Source organism: Alosa pseudoharengus, unplaced genomic scaffold (assembly GCF_046254945.1).
Source record: "Alosa pseudoharengus isolate Yale_2024_CS ecotype anadromous, Long Island Sound unplaced genomic scaffold, YU_APseudo_1.1 YU_APseudo_1.1_scf_4, whole genome shotgun sequence".
NCBI lineage: Eukaryota > Metazoa > Chordata > Actinopteri > Clupeiformes > Clupeidae > Alosa > Alosa pseudoharengus.
This window is the reverse complement of record NW_027468774.1, coordinates 1090717-1104524: the sequence shown is the minus strand read 5'-3', so window position 1 is coordinate 1104524 and position 13808 is coordinate 1090717. Positions and strand designations below refer to the sequence as shown.

Genomic DNA, 13808 nt, shown 5'->3' with positions numbered 1-13808 from the left:
AGTCACTTTTAAACGTGATGCTAGCAGGCGAGATGCTAATGGTCTAATCCAGGGCTATTCAATTAGTTTGTAATGGGGGCCAGTACATGAAAAGCATCACAACTGAGGGGCCGGAGAAATGCGGCTTGAAATATGAGTAATCACATTAACAGCTGTAGATACAATGAAGAACAACAGCAGCAATATGGGTGTTCAAATGTTGTTTTTGTACCTGCATAACAACAACATTAGCCGGTTGTTGGTGGCAATATGGAATGAAATCTGTGATAACAGATAACAGTAATGGAATCTGTGCTTTGCGCAGTAACTGCTAGGTTCAAGATTTCCAGTGAGTATCCTACAAACAGGATTCAAACACTGTTCAGGTGAATTAAATGTGTAATCAGTGTAGCTCTTCTGACTTATAGGCCTACTTGTTACATTTGACGTTCCCACAATTTAAATGAGATGACCGTGACCTCTAGATGTTCTTTAGCAGTGGGGGCAGGCCAGTTATAAGTGGGTGCAGACCAGTCATAAGTGGGGGCAGGCCAGTCATAAGTGGGGGCAGGCCAGTCATAAGTGGGTGGGGGCAGGCCAGTCATAAGTGGGGGCAGGCCAGTCATAAGTGGGTGCAGGCCAGTCATAAGTGGGTGGGGGCAGGCCAGTCATAAGTGGGTGGGGGCAGGCCAGTCATAAGTGGGTGCAGGCCAGTCATAAGTGGGGGCAGGCCAGTCATAAGTGGGTGGGTGCAGGCCAGTCATAAGTGGGGGCAGGCCAGTCATAAGTGGGTGGGTGCAGGCCAGTCATAAGTGGGGGCAGGCCAGTCATGGGTGGGGGCAGGCCAGTCATAAGTGGGTGGGGGCAGGCCAGTCATAAGTGGGGGCAGGCCAGTCATAAGTGGGTGGGTGGGGGCAGGCCAGTCATAAGTGGGGGCAGGCCAGTCATAAGTGGGTGGGTGGGGGCAGGCCAGTCATAAGTGGGTGGGGGCAGGCCAGTAATAAGTGGGGGCAGGCCAGTCCAGTCATAAGTGGGTGGGGGCAGTGGGTGGGGGCAGGCCAGTCATAAGTGGGTGGGGGCAGTGGGTGGGGGCAGGCCAGTCCAGTCATAAGTGGGTGGGGGCAGTCCAGTCATGCAAGAGTGGAGAACAGCTCATGCGCTTGCATAGAGATTACATTTTTTTTAAAGGGCCAGTACAAATGACCTCACGGGCCGGACCAGGGCCGCCAATTGAAGAGCCCTGGTCTAATCCGATTCAATGATCTATGCTAGGCTGGCGAGATGCTAATGGTCTAATCCGATTCAATGATCTATGCTAGGCTGGCAAGATGGTAATGGTCTAATCCGATTCAATGATCTATGCTAGGCTGGAGCTAAAAGTGGTATCGCCAGACTCAGAGAACGGCTGGATGAACTGGAGAAAGATAAAAATCAATTGTTTTACTCAAGGGGAGGTGGAAAATGAGTATAATTTCCCAAATGGTGGAATATAACAAACTTTTAAAATGAAATCAGGAAGGCAACAAAGACGAGGGGAGGAGACGAGACGAGGCTGGAGGAGACGAGGGGAGGAGACGAGGAGAGGAGACGAGGAGAGGAGGGGAGGAGACGAGGAGAGGAGGGGAGGAGACGAGACTGTAGGAGACGAGGGGAGGAGACGGCGGAGTTAGCCTACTGACCCGTTATACTCTGTGAGAGCCAGGCCATACAGTCGGCTGCACTCACTGTGATTTGGACAATAGAGAGATACTGGATAAAGAATATGAAGAGTGGTCTTGGCCTTTGTGTAATGGAATGGAACTGGATAGTGAGATGCCGATTAAAACACATCCCACGCAGATAGCTACATGAAGCACAAGATCTGCTCAGATAGCTACATGAAGCACAAGAGATGTTGATTAAAACACATCCCACGCAGATAGCTAGGTGGCTACCAGGCTCATGTCACATTTAATTGCAAACAAAATGTCTAGCCGGCATCATGTCATTACATGCAGGAACAAGGCTGCTTATACCCACTATAATATAATAATAATAAGCTTTATTTGTATAGCACCTTTCATACACAGAATGCAGCTCAAAGTGCTTTACATTTGAAGCATGTAACAAAATAATAGTCAGTCAGTCATTATCAATCACATTTCTTCATTGCTGGGGCCGTTTATGATCCACTCAGCAACATATCAAAACTAGAATTGCGGTTCCGAGGAACTGCAAGAGTGGGTTTGATCTGGGGCACGGAACTCGGCCTCATCCAAGGATTCCAACGGTATCTCATTTATGAAAATCGGGCACATGGATCAAAAGTTATCTGCATTAACGCAACATCCAATAAGCTAAAACGCATAAATAACGTGGTTGCTATGCTGGTTGCTAGGGCAATCATGCTGGTTGCTCAGGTGGTCGCTAGGTTAGAAGGCCAGCGCCTCCTGAGAGGCCTGAAGGGTCAGTTCTGAGGTTGTTGACTGCTGAAACCGAAAAATGGACTGCATTTTCTTAAAAGACAATGTGACTGAAGTGCGGGCAAAGTTTGCACAGAAATGTACGATTTTTCCCACCCTCATCGACCTTGTCATAAAAATTGTTTAAATGATCACACAACGCCTCCTTGCTGCTTTGTCGTCTACATCAGCCTTTCTCAAACTTCTTTGACCTGAGGCCCAGTCAAGGCATACTTTGGGGTCATAGGGCCCACCTACATGAACCCACCCCCTCCTCCCACCCCCCATCAAATTGTAATATCATCACAATTATTATTATTTTTTAATACTATATTGCTATACATGCACTTCAAAACAGTCAATGTTTAAAGTGCTAAGATTGTTCACAAAAGTTTGTGAAAGCATGCACATCAGAGTACTGCTTTACTAATGTAAAATATAATTAGGCCTACACTAGTTTCATTGTTTTTGCATTGTTGCATGATTGATATGCTATTTAATTACATTTCATTTGAATGCCTGAATGTAAGAATTCAGGAAACACAATACCAGCTTTTAACATTTCTGTTGTTTACTAGTTTATGTAAATCACATAACACATGAACTGTTCATACTACTGATAGCCCATTACTGTACACAATAATACTGTGCCCATTCATTAACATTAAACATCAGGCATCTTGTTTACACATTTAAACCATATTTGCACTTCGAATTTTGCTTCCAAATTGTAGTAGTAACTACATCTACAAAGTCTAAGGAAGATAACCATGTAGTCTGTTCAACGATAAGATAAATTTTGACAGAACTACAGACTTCGTGAAAGTAGTAGGCTACCAAAAAAGTCTCCATTCACTTCATTGCAAAATTGCGGTTGGTCTATTTACACATTAAAGATACATTTTGACAGAACTACAGACTTCGTGAAAGTAGTACCTACACTAGTTTCTTTGTTTTTGCATTGTTGCATGATGCTTGCATGAGAAATACTTCTCAAAACAACAGCAATTATATGGGTGCCGTTGTTTTGGGATGTTTCCCTCATGCAAGCATCATACACTGATAGAGTATATATATGCTATTTAATTACATTTCATTTGAATGCCTGAATGTAAGAATTCAGGAAACACAATACCAGCTTTTAACATTTCTGTTGTTTACTAGTTTATGTAAATCACATAACACATGAACTGTTTACATACTACTGATAGCCCATTACTGTACACAATAATACTGTGCCCATTCATTAACATATATTAAACATCAGGCGTCTTGTTTACACATTTAAACCATATTTGCACTTCGAATTTCGCTTCCAAATTGTAGTAACTACATCTACGAAGTCTAAGGAAGATAACCATGTAGTCTGTTCAACGATAAGATACATTTTGACAGAACTACAGACTTCGTGAAAGTAGTAGGCTACCTAAAATGTCTCCATTCACTTCATTGCAAAATCGCGGTTGGTCTGTTTACACATTAAAACCATATTTACACTTTGAATTTCACTTCCAAATTGTAGTAACTACATCTACGAAGTCTAAGGAAGATAACCATGTAGTCTGTTCAACGATAAGATAAACTTTGACAGAACTACAGACTTCGTGAAAGTAGTACCTAAAATGACTTCATTGCAAAATCACGGTTGGTCTGTTTACACATTAAAACCATACTAACAATTTACATGTCGACTCCACATCCTTGTAACACCATACCAAGGGTCTTAAGAAGTGAGTCAATTTGGCTGATTACGTTAACGCATTTCCAGGGCTTGTCAGCTCAAAAAAAGCAGTGGCTATTGCTAACGCATTCATTTTCAATGCTTAGCATGTTAGCTAACATTAAAAGGTTTGTATATGTGCTAACGCTTACTTGAACGTTCCTATTGTGGCTTGTGGGGTAGAATTTAACTTGTTCACACGTTTAACATTACTGTTGTTTACTACTTTATGTAAATCACATGACTATAATAAACTGTAACTTACTGAGAGCTAAGGTAATTCTGATTCAGTGTGATGAATGGCCATCACGTAAAGCATATGACAACAGCAAATAGCTAACGTTTACGTTAGCCTAACTTACATATCGTTGACGTTGACCCGACACGTTTATAAGTTAGACCATAGACTGATAAGGACGTCCATCAAAATTCCGTGTGTATCCTGTGTATCTTTCGTGCTGCTATCCTGTTGCTTCTTCCCTGTTGTTCCGGCAACAAGGTTTTTACGCGATATTAGGCTTGTTTGACTTCGGCTGAGTCTGACTTGGTCTGGCTTACCTAGCGTTCATGGGCTTCGTAAAAACCTTTCTCCGAGTGAAAACATCATCATTCCGCGTCATTCACGTCACTTAATGTGTGAGTCAGAGGTCGGAAACTGGGGCTAGATTTTGCTAACAGAGTTGCCCAGTTAGGGGCTCGTCATCACTTTTGTCGTCACGTTGTAGTTCGTTTGTAGTCCATGTGGCCTTTCATGTCCAACAGTTTTAATGTGAACTTGGGAATTTGCCCTTTTTATCACTTGAAAGCTGCATATCTTTCTTTCACGAGCATCTTACACTATAGTTTAAGCAAATACAGTTGTTTGTTTAGGATTAGTGAGTGTATGTTTTAACCTTTGTTGTGGCATCCGTGTTTGTCACACATTCCGTTGGCAAAGCACATGAACACTTGCTGTCGGAAAAACAAACTAGCCATGGGGGCGGTCCTTGTCATTCCGAGGTGCTCTGAATGAACCCTTACTACGTAAACGTGATCTTCAGAGCCTAGCCGGGAGGAGCTACAACAGAGGGCAGCTCATCCCGGACAGAAAGGCTACAGTCTGCCTGACGTGACTCGCGGGAGACATCGCGGGAGATATCGCGGAATGTTGTTTGCAATAAACACAGCAGAACTTTCATTCTTACTCATTAAAATGAGCATGATGACTGACGAAATAAATTCTTATGATGTAGTTTAAATAAACCACTGTTGTCATACAGTTAACAGGCCTGCATTGTAGCACATACATTCAATATCAAGTGTTTCCCCTATATGTGTGTCTATCTATTTAGCCAACAGCAGAAAATAACAGAATATCCAAACGTTTTCAGTAGGCTAGCCTACCATTGTTGCAGAAATCACGTATAAGAAGGTATCCCTTCGATTTCTGTTTATTTTCGCATATTCCAACATAAGGAAGCAGCAGTCATAATCGTCATGAGGACATTCCTCCCAAATGGCCCTATCACGTCTTTGAACTGACGTCATGAGGGCGTGTTTCAGCTCGTGCAGCTCGTGGAAGGCAACTGAGAGGGAGTTAAGTCATTTAGAGACGAGTGACCGTCGCAGGAAGTGCATCATAACAAAGGGACGCCAGACCCTCTTGTAACAGCTGTACTCGGTGATACTGCAGACTCATAAAATAGTTAGAAAATAAGGCAGAAAAACGACAAGTTTCCTCATGCTGCTTCCTTATGTTGGAATGTACAAAAATATACAAACAATCAAGAGGATGCTTTCTTGTATGTGATTTCTGCAACAGTGATACTGCAAACATGTTGATAGCCTATTGTTGTTTTTTATGCTGCAGTGTAAAGCATGTCACACAGTAGCCTAGCCTACAGAAAACACTTGATTGATGTGATATAATGATAACTTGTTAAATGCCTATAATCATAGTCATTTATTTCATCAGTCATCATGTTCATGTTAATGAATAAGGACATTTAAACCATAGCCATAAATCAAAATTTCGTGCAATATCATGCCGTGAGTTCCTATGCATGAGTCACAAGCTCCTCCCAGCTGACTCTTGCAGATCAAGTGGACAGTCAGTCGCGATCGATTATTTAATAAATAAATGTGAATTACGAATAATAATAAAAAGCTTCTACCTAATGTGACTATTTTTTCCATGAACTGTAAAAGAAAACACGTGTTTTCCCGCTGTATTCTCCATAAAGAGTAAAATAAATTATGTACTTATTTCCGGAATTGACGTCACTTTCTGGACTCGTCTGAGGCTGGTCTGAGGTCTCTAAATGACTTAACCCCTACTGGGGCAACTGCAAGATCTGTCTGCAGGCTAAGACTCCCGCGATATTTTAAGGCCATGTGACATGGTGTCACGGTGGTAAGTCCCTCCCCGGCTGACAGAAGTCGGACAGAATTTCTAACCAGTATGCATTGCGTCCATCCCAGTATGCATTGTGTTCAACCCAGCATGCATCACATCAAGTCAGATCTGCACAAGGGGGCAGGCGAATTCCCGGAAGTAGAAGAATCGACGTAGGCTGGAGGGACCACCTCTCTGCTAACTCCCATAGAAGTCCATTCATTGTAGGATTTTTTTGAAATACCATAACTTCATATAACATATATCCTGTGCCGATATTGTAGCTTCTGTGTAATCCACATAAACACTACAAAGGCAAAACAGACTCCACTACCTCGTCCGTAACGTTGGTTACCCGTAAGAAGAACGGTTAGCTTGTTCGGTTGGAGGGAAGCTAGCTTTGACGTAATCTCTCTTTCGCGCCGTAGGGAGATAACCGTATTGTTTGGATAAGAAGCTAAGTCCACCTTACTGTCTGACGGTAACTCATAAGCAAAACCTAGCATACACGACCGTATGTTAAGGTAAAGCATTACACAGAGGGAACCTAATAATAATAAAAAAGTAAACCTATTTTTTTTTTTTAAAAAGGGCACTAATCATTTCAGAGGTTTTCGATGGATTGACCGTAGGTCGGAAAAGTGGAAAGAAGATTAGCTTCAAGGCTATAACTTTGTTTTGTTTTAGCATGACTGTTTTTGAAGATGATCATGTGTGGTAGCTTCAACATTAACTCGACTTGGTGAGGATGATAATACATAAATAAATGTTTAACTTTGATGACTTTGAAGGCGAAGGAAGTGTGAGAAGAATTTCTGTGTATCTATCATATGAGTTACAAGATTCAGTTCGATGGCTAACGTCACGAAGTTAAGTGTGAGTCTGCGCAGTACTGGGGGGACCAACTGAAAAATCGTTCTATTTGACTCAGTGCCCTCCCATTGAAAACGACGGAGTCTGTTCGTCCATTTCTTTTACTGTCTATGGATCTGCACAGATCTGCCGCAAGTCGAACTCCCCTATTGACCTCTCCAGAATAAGTCCCGCCTCCGTAACTTCCGTATCCATCCAACTTCCCGGCGTGGATTGTCTATGAGAAATAACATGGCGTTTCGAAATATCATACCGGTAAAACATCTGTAGGTAGCGAAATTGAAAAAGCTGGTGGGCAGATTAGCCTACACACTTCTGCCATATAGTTTCCACTGGATTTTTTGATTGTCGGTGCCGTTTAAGTAGTATACTTTAGACTATACTACTTAAACGGCACCGAAAATAAAAAAAATCCAGTGGAAACTAGATGGCAGAAGTGTGTAGGTCAATCTGCCCAGCAGCTTTTTCTACTTTGTCACCTACAGAGTTTGACAGGTACGATCTTTCAAAACGCCATGTTATTTCCCATAGACAATCCACGCCCGGAAGTTGGATGGATACGGAAGTTAGGAGGCGGGATATATTCTGGAGAAGTCTATTTACGCCACATCCCAGAGAGTTGTTGTTTGGTGGGTCAGGTGACGAGCCGTCGAATCACAGCACAGCACCCAGAATGCATTGCAACGCACCGTCATGAAGGGACTCATCGTTAGGTCGGCTTTAAATAGCATACAGAACCTATAGTATTTTAACGTTGTCTCTAAACTCCACAGATCGTGGCAAGACAATTGAATTGATTGTGGACTTCTTGCCGGGCAATGATGAGTAACTGAACGTGAATAGTATTGATGCGTGGATGTGCATAATATCTGTATGAGAGTGTGATTGTCAATGTAATAATCTAATGAACTGTACATATGACTGACTTTGAATGTAGCTAGCTGGGCATAGGACTTGGCTGAATGGAGTGGGAAAATACTTTATTTATTTATTTATTTTTTTAATGACCTATATGAACATGGTTTGGCTTTAAAAAAAAGATGAGACATCTTTTTTTACATGACCTTTACACTTAGTGCTGGCAAGGCATTGAACTGGGCTGAATGGATTTGGAAAATATATATATATATATATATATTTTTTTTTAATGACCTGTATCAACATGGTTTGGCTTTAAAAAAAAGATGAGACAGCGCGAAGCGCTGTCTCATCTTTTTTTACATTACCTTTACACTTAGTGCTGGCAAGGCATTGAACTGGGCTTCATTCAAGGATTCCAACGGTACCTCATTCATAAAAATCGGACATACTGGTCAAAAGTTACATGCACACACCTTCATATACACAGACAGCCCAGCCCAGCCCATTAGACATTGCCAGATGGCTTAGAACTCTGCCAGGTGCAAGTAATCAACTCTAGCAGCAGAGCTCTACCAGGTGCAAGTAATGAGGTGCTGTGATGTCATAAAGCCCCAGCATTCCGCCATTCATTTCAATGGGGCCCAAAAACGCCGAAAAACGGGGAATACCGCGAAAACGACAAGGGCCAGCGACACGAAAGCAACAAGCAAGTTACACCGGTTCGGGCCTGAATTTTTGGAGTTCGAACCGCGTCGATAGCTCAAACGGTCTAGGAGCAGTAGTTCGGCCAAAAAGTGGGTGAAAAGGAATAATAAACTAGAATTGCGGTTCCGAGGAACTGCAAAAGTGGGTTTGATCAGGGGCACGGAACTCGGCCTCATCCAAGGATTCCAACGGTACCTCATTTATGAAAATCGGGCACACGGATCAAAAGTTATCTGCATTAACGCAACATCCAATAAGCTAAAACGCATAAATAACGTGGTTGCTATGCTGGTTGCTATGGTGGTCGCTAGGTTGACATTACAGGGGTGGTTTCTAGGTTGTTGCTAGGGTAATTAGTTAGTTGCTAGTAAGCCATCTTAAGCTGACTGCATAAAGTGATTATTTTAAGAGATACATTTTCAAACCAGAACTGTGTATAGGTCATGGTTAAAAACGTATCAGAATCTCAGAAATAATCACGTAATGCAGCCAGTTTAAGATTTTTTAAGAAGTCAGATTTTTTAAAGGCAATCAAATTTCTGCTGACTCTCTTCTGGCTGCGGTTAAAGGCCAGCGCCTGCTGAGAGGCCTGAAGGGTCAGTTCTGAGGTTGTTGGCTGCTGGAACCGAAAAAAGGACTGCATTTTCTTAAAAGACAATGTGACTGAAGTGCGGGCAAAGTTTGCACAGAAATGTACGATTTTTCCCACCCTCATCGACCTTGTCATAAAACTTGTTTAAATGATCACACGACGCCTCCTTGCTGCTTTGTTGTATACATCAGCATTTCTCAAACTTCTGCCAGTCAAGGCATACTTTGGGGTCATAGGGCCCACCTACATGAACCCACCCCCTCCTCCCAACCCCTATCAAATTGTAATGATATCACAATTATTATTTTTATACTATATTGCCTACATGCACTTCAAAACAGTCAATGTTTAAAGTGCTAAGATTGTTTACAAAAGTTTGTGAAAGCATGCACATCAGAGTACTGCTTTACTAATGTAAAATATAATTAGGCCTACACTAGTTTCATTGTTTTTGCATTGTTGCATGATTGATATGCTATTTAATTACATTTCATTTGAATGCCTGAATGTAAGAATTCAGGAAACACAATACCAGCTTTTAACATTTCTGTTGTTAGTTTATGTAAATCACATAACACATGAACTGTTTACATACTACTGATAGCCCATTACTGTACACAATAATACTGTGCCCATTCATTAACATATATTAAACATCACCCAGCTAACACACAACTAAACAGCCACGTTGCCTATAAGTTGCCAGTTGGTCACGGCCAACTAACATTCTGGCAACCTTCCTGCAACGTGGCCACAACGTTGCCACTATGAAGTGGCCATTTGGTGACTTGAGCAACGTTGCCACAACGTGGCGCTAAGGTCATTTGGTAATGTTGCCGTTTGGTGGTGTAAATAACGTGGCCATAACGTGGCCCTATGGTCATTTGGTAACGTTGCCATTTGGTGACTTGAGCAACGTGGCCATAACGTGGCCCTATGGTAATTTGGTAACGTTGCCATTTGGTGGTGTAAATAACGTGGCCGCAACGTGGCGCTTTGGTCATTTGGTAACGTTGCCATTTGGTGACTTGAGCAACGTGGCCATAACGTGGCCCTACGGTCATTTGGTAACGTTGCCATTTGGTGGTGTAAATAACGTGGCCGCAAGGTGGCGCTATGGTCATTTGGTAACGTTGCCATTTGGTGACTTGAGCAACGTGGCCATAACGTGGCCCTATGGTCATTTGGCAACGTTGCCATTTAGTGGTCTAAATAACGTGGCCGCAACGTGGCGCTATGGTCATTTGGTAACGTTGCCATTTGGTGACTTGAGCAACGTGGCCATAACGTGGCCCTATGGTCATTTAGCAATGTTGCCGTTTCCCAACACCAATTGTTAGCTGAGGTTATATCAAATGCAATAATAATAAGAGATATTATTTATTTATTTATTTTTTAAGTCAAACTATCTTCAAGCCAGAAAAATTGACCACTGGTTTGTACTGTTTATTTACTACCTGATGACTCATCCCCACAAAAATAATGCTAAACTGAGATTAATGTTTACCATCCAGAACTACAATTTTCTAATTTCCACAAACTGAAAAATAGCAATCAAATATATTCAGATACTGAATTGATGAATCGTTTATTTTAAATGCATGTAGGGAACACATTAATAAATCACACTGACAATTCTTTCTATTAACATTTGAAGTAAAATTCATGTGTTTCATGAATTCAAGTGATGTGTACAAACAAACCACGTTGCAGGGTAGGCATTGGTCAACCAGGAGAGAGCATAAAGACCTTGGAGAGGCTGAGGTGGAGAGTAGCTAAACCACTGACTGCTAATCAGAATCCAATCCAAACTATGCTTTATATTAAGTTATAAGAAAATAACAGCAGTGCACATGACCCACAGGATAAGACTGATAACTGACAATCAACCTAAGTTTAATTTTAGTATTCAGTTACCAAGGCTGAAAAGAGGTTAAGCAATTTGAAATTGTGTGAGTAGGAGTGTTGGGTAATGATATAATCACAGGTGTTTTGTTTGGCTGTAACCTCGAGGTTCTGAGGCCGAGTGGCGAAGGTAACAACCCTGCGATCACAAATGCTGTGTTGATTCAATACATTAATTCTGCCGCCGACTAATTAACCTTAAAACACCAGATTATTCTATTGACCTGGGATATTCCCACTTTTGGGAATAGCTGTCTCCTGTCCAATAAGAAAACAAATAATTCCATAGAACCCAAATGTTGTATGAAATCATAGCATGAGAAAATAATTCTACATTACAACACCAGCTTAATTATAATTCAATTATTATTGTATTCACCAAATTATTTGATCAGCAAGTAGGCTAAGTGGTGCCAATCCAACATCAGTTCATATGTCAATTAAGTGTTGCAAGTTTTCTATCAAGCTGAAGTTGTCCTTAAGCCGTAGAGATGCTGGTTCTGCTGTCGCAACTGAGTCAGGGTTATCAATGTTGCCTCCGGTTGTCTCCAAAATGGTGGATCGATCCCTCTTCAGTTCGGTCCCTGGAAAAGAAAAAAAAGGTAAGAATGTCTTAATACTTTCTGTTCACACACTCACAGTTTAATAAAATATCAAGCGAAATGAAAAAGTGTGCATAGACAGCTATACAAGAACAATTGTGTCTAGCTAGCTGAGTTTGACTGCTCCAAAGTCCTTTTAGGCAAGTCCCTCCACTCGGCAGTCATATTGCAACGCTTTTTGGGTACTCATCGGGCATCCTATTCGGCAGAAATACGCATGCACAAGGCTTCACGACACCAGTGTGCTCCAGTGGCGAGTTCACAACACATGATTGGCATGATGTCTGCACAACACAGCACATAATTGGCTCAATGTAGTCACATCACACCACATGATTGGCTCAATGTATACACATGTCGACATTTTGGCGAAGAAGGGGTGGGATATGTGTAGACAACGCCATTGGCGTTACAAACTAACCCCATGCATTTCTATGGAGGATTTTTTGAGTGCTGTCTCCTCATTTGAAAGTCTCTGACTGATCTTGTTTTTATGCCTGTAACTCTACTCTACACCAGATGTGAGGAGTACCACCATGCTGCCCTCTGCAGCCTGTGCATTGGCAATGAGGAGACCAAACATTGTTAATACGAGCTTGCCTTTTAGATGTAACATTAGGTTGAGTCAATTGTCTATGCTTACCTAAATCTTATTTTGCTTTGACATTTTTATGTGCATGCACAAACAAAGTCGATGGAGAAGGGGTGAAGGTGTAACCCACCTAAGCATTGGTTACTAAACCCAAAATTAGTTGCCAATGTTAAATAAATAGGTACATAAATTGAATAAATAACAAAATAATTAACAATCCAGAAGGACATACGATTTTCTAGTCAACGGGAAATGCTTTTATTTTGACAAGCGTGTTGCTTGGATACCAGAATTCGTTTATTTTACGTTCTACTCGATAACGTTACACTTGAATAGACTTTGAATCAAAACCTTTTACTCCTTGACACCTTTCTATCGTGAATCATTTTTAATACCTCTTAAGTCGTTTTACTATTTCTACTTTGTCCTTAATCTTCCCTCATTGTTTTCACGTCTTTATCCACTTCTTCTGAACGCCGGTGAGTAATTTATCTGCTAGCAAAGATTGTTAAGGCTAGCGAGTGATTAGCATCGCGTAGCAGCAATTGCATTAGAATGGGGCTAGCATGTAGCATGCTAGGATAACTTTGAGCTAATTGAATGATATAAAAAACCAATCGGAGATTTACGTTTACTGTACTGCTTTGTTACTGTACTTTACTGTACTGTAATGTTAGTGTTTTAATATTAATATGATATGTGAATGTTATTGAATATGACAAGTGTAATTAGTAGATGGTGTGCTATGATTTTATATGAAATATATGCAGTAACGGACTCCCCAGAGAAGACGTTAGTTTGGCATGTTTTAAGACACGAGCTAGTAGCCTGTGTGTGTGAGATGAAAGTGGAACCCTTTCTCTCATGGTTGGTGACCGAAAACGTTGGCTATGTTGTGCCTCTCTTAATTGAAATGTTGTTTTCTGTAGCCCACACTACTAAATTTGGAGGCAGCAACCTGAAGGGGAAGGAGAAGCTGCCACTGCTCGGAACCCGGAGTATGCAGCACAATAAAACGTAAGTAAAACTTCGGGACAGTCTGCACAAATTCAAAAAAAGTGCAGCTCTTACCTGAAAGCTAAAGGTTTTCTTCTTTGCTTGCAGGCCCGGCAGCAGCAGTAGGAGGAGGAGGAGGATCAGCAGCAGCAGCAGCACATCAAGTCA

General features: G+C 41.6%; 1 protein-coding gene across 4 annotated transcripts in view; it reads right to left on the bottom strand.

The window, feature by feature from the left end:
* Positions 1 to 13808, bottom strand: part of slc39a11 (solute carrier family 39, member 11) — an 87491-nt gene that overhangs the window by 54708 nt on the left and 18975 nt on the right. The gene's annotated exons all lie outside the window — the stretch shown is intronic.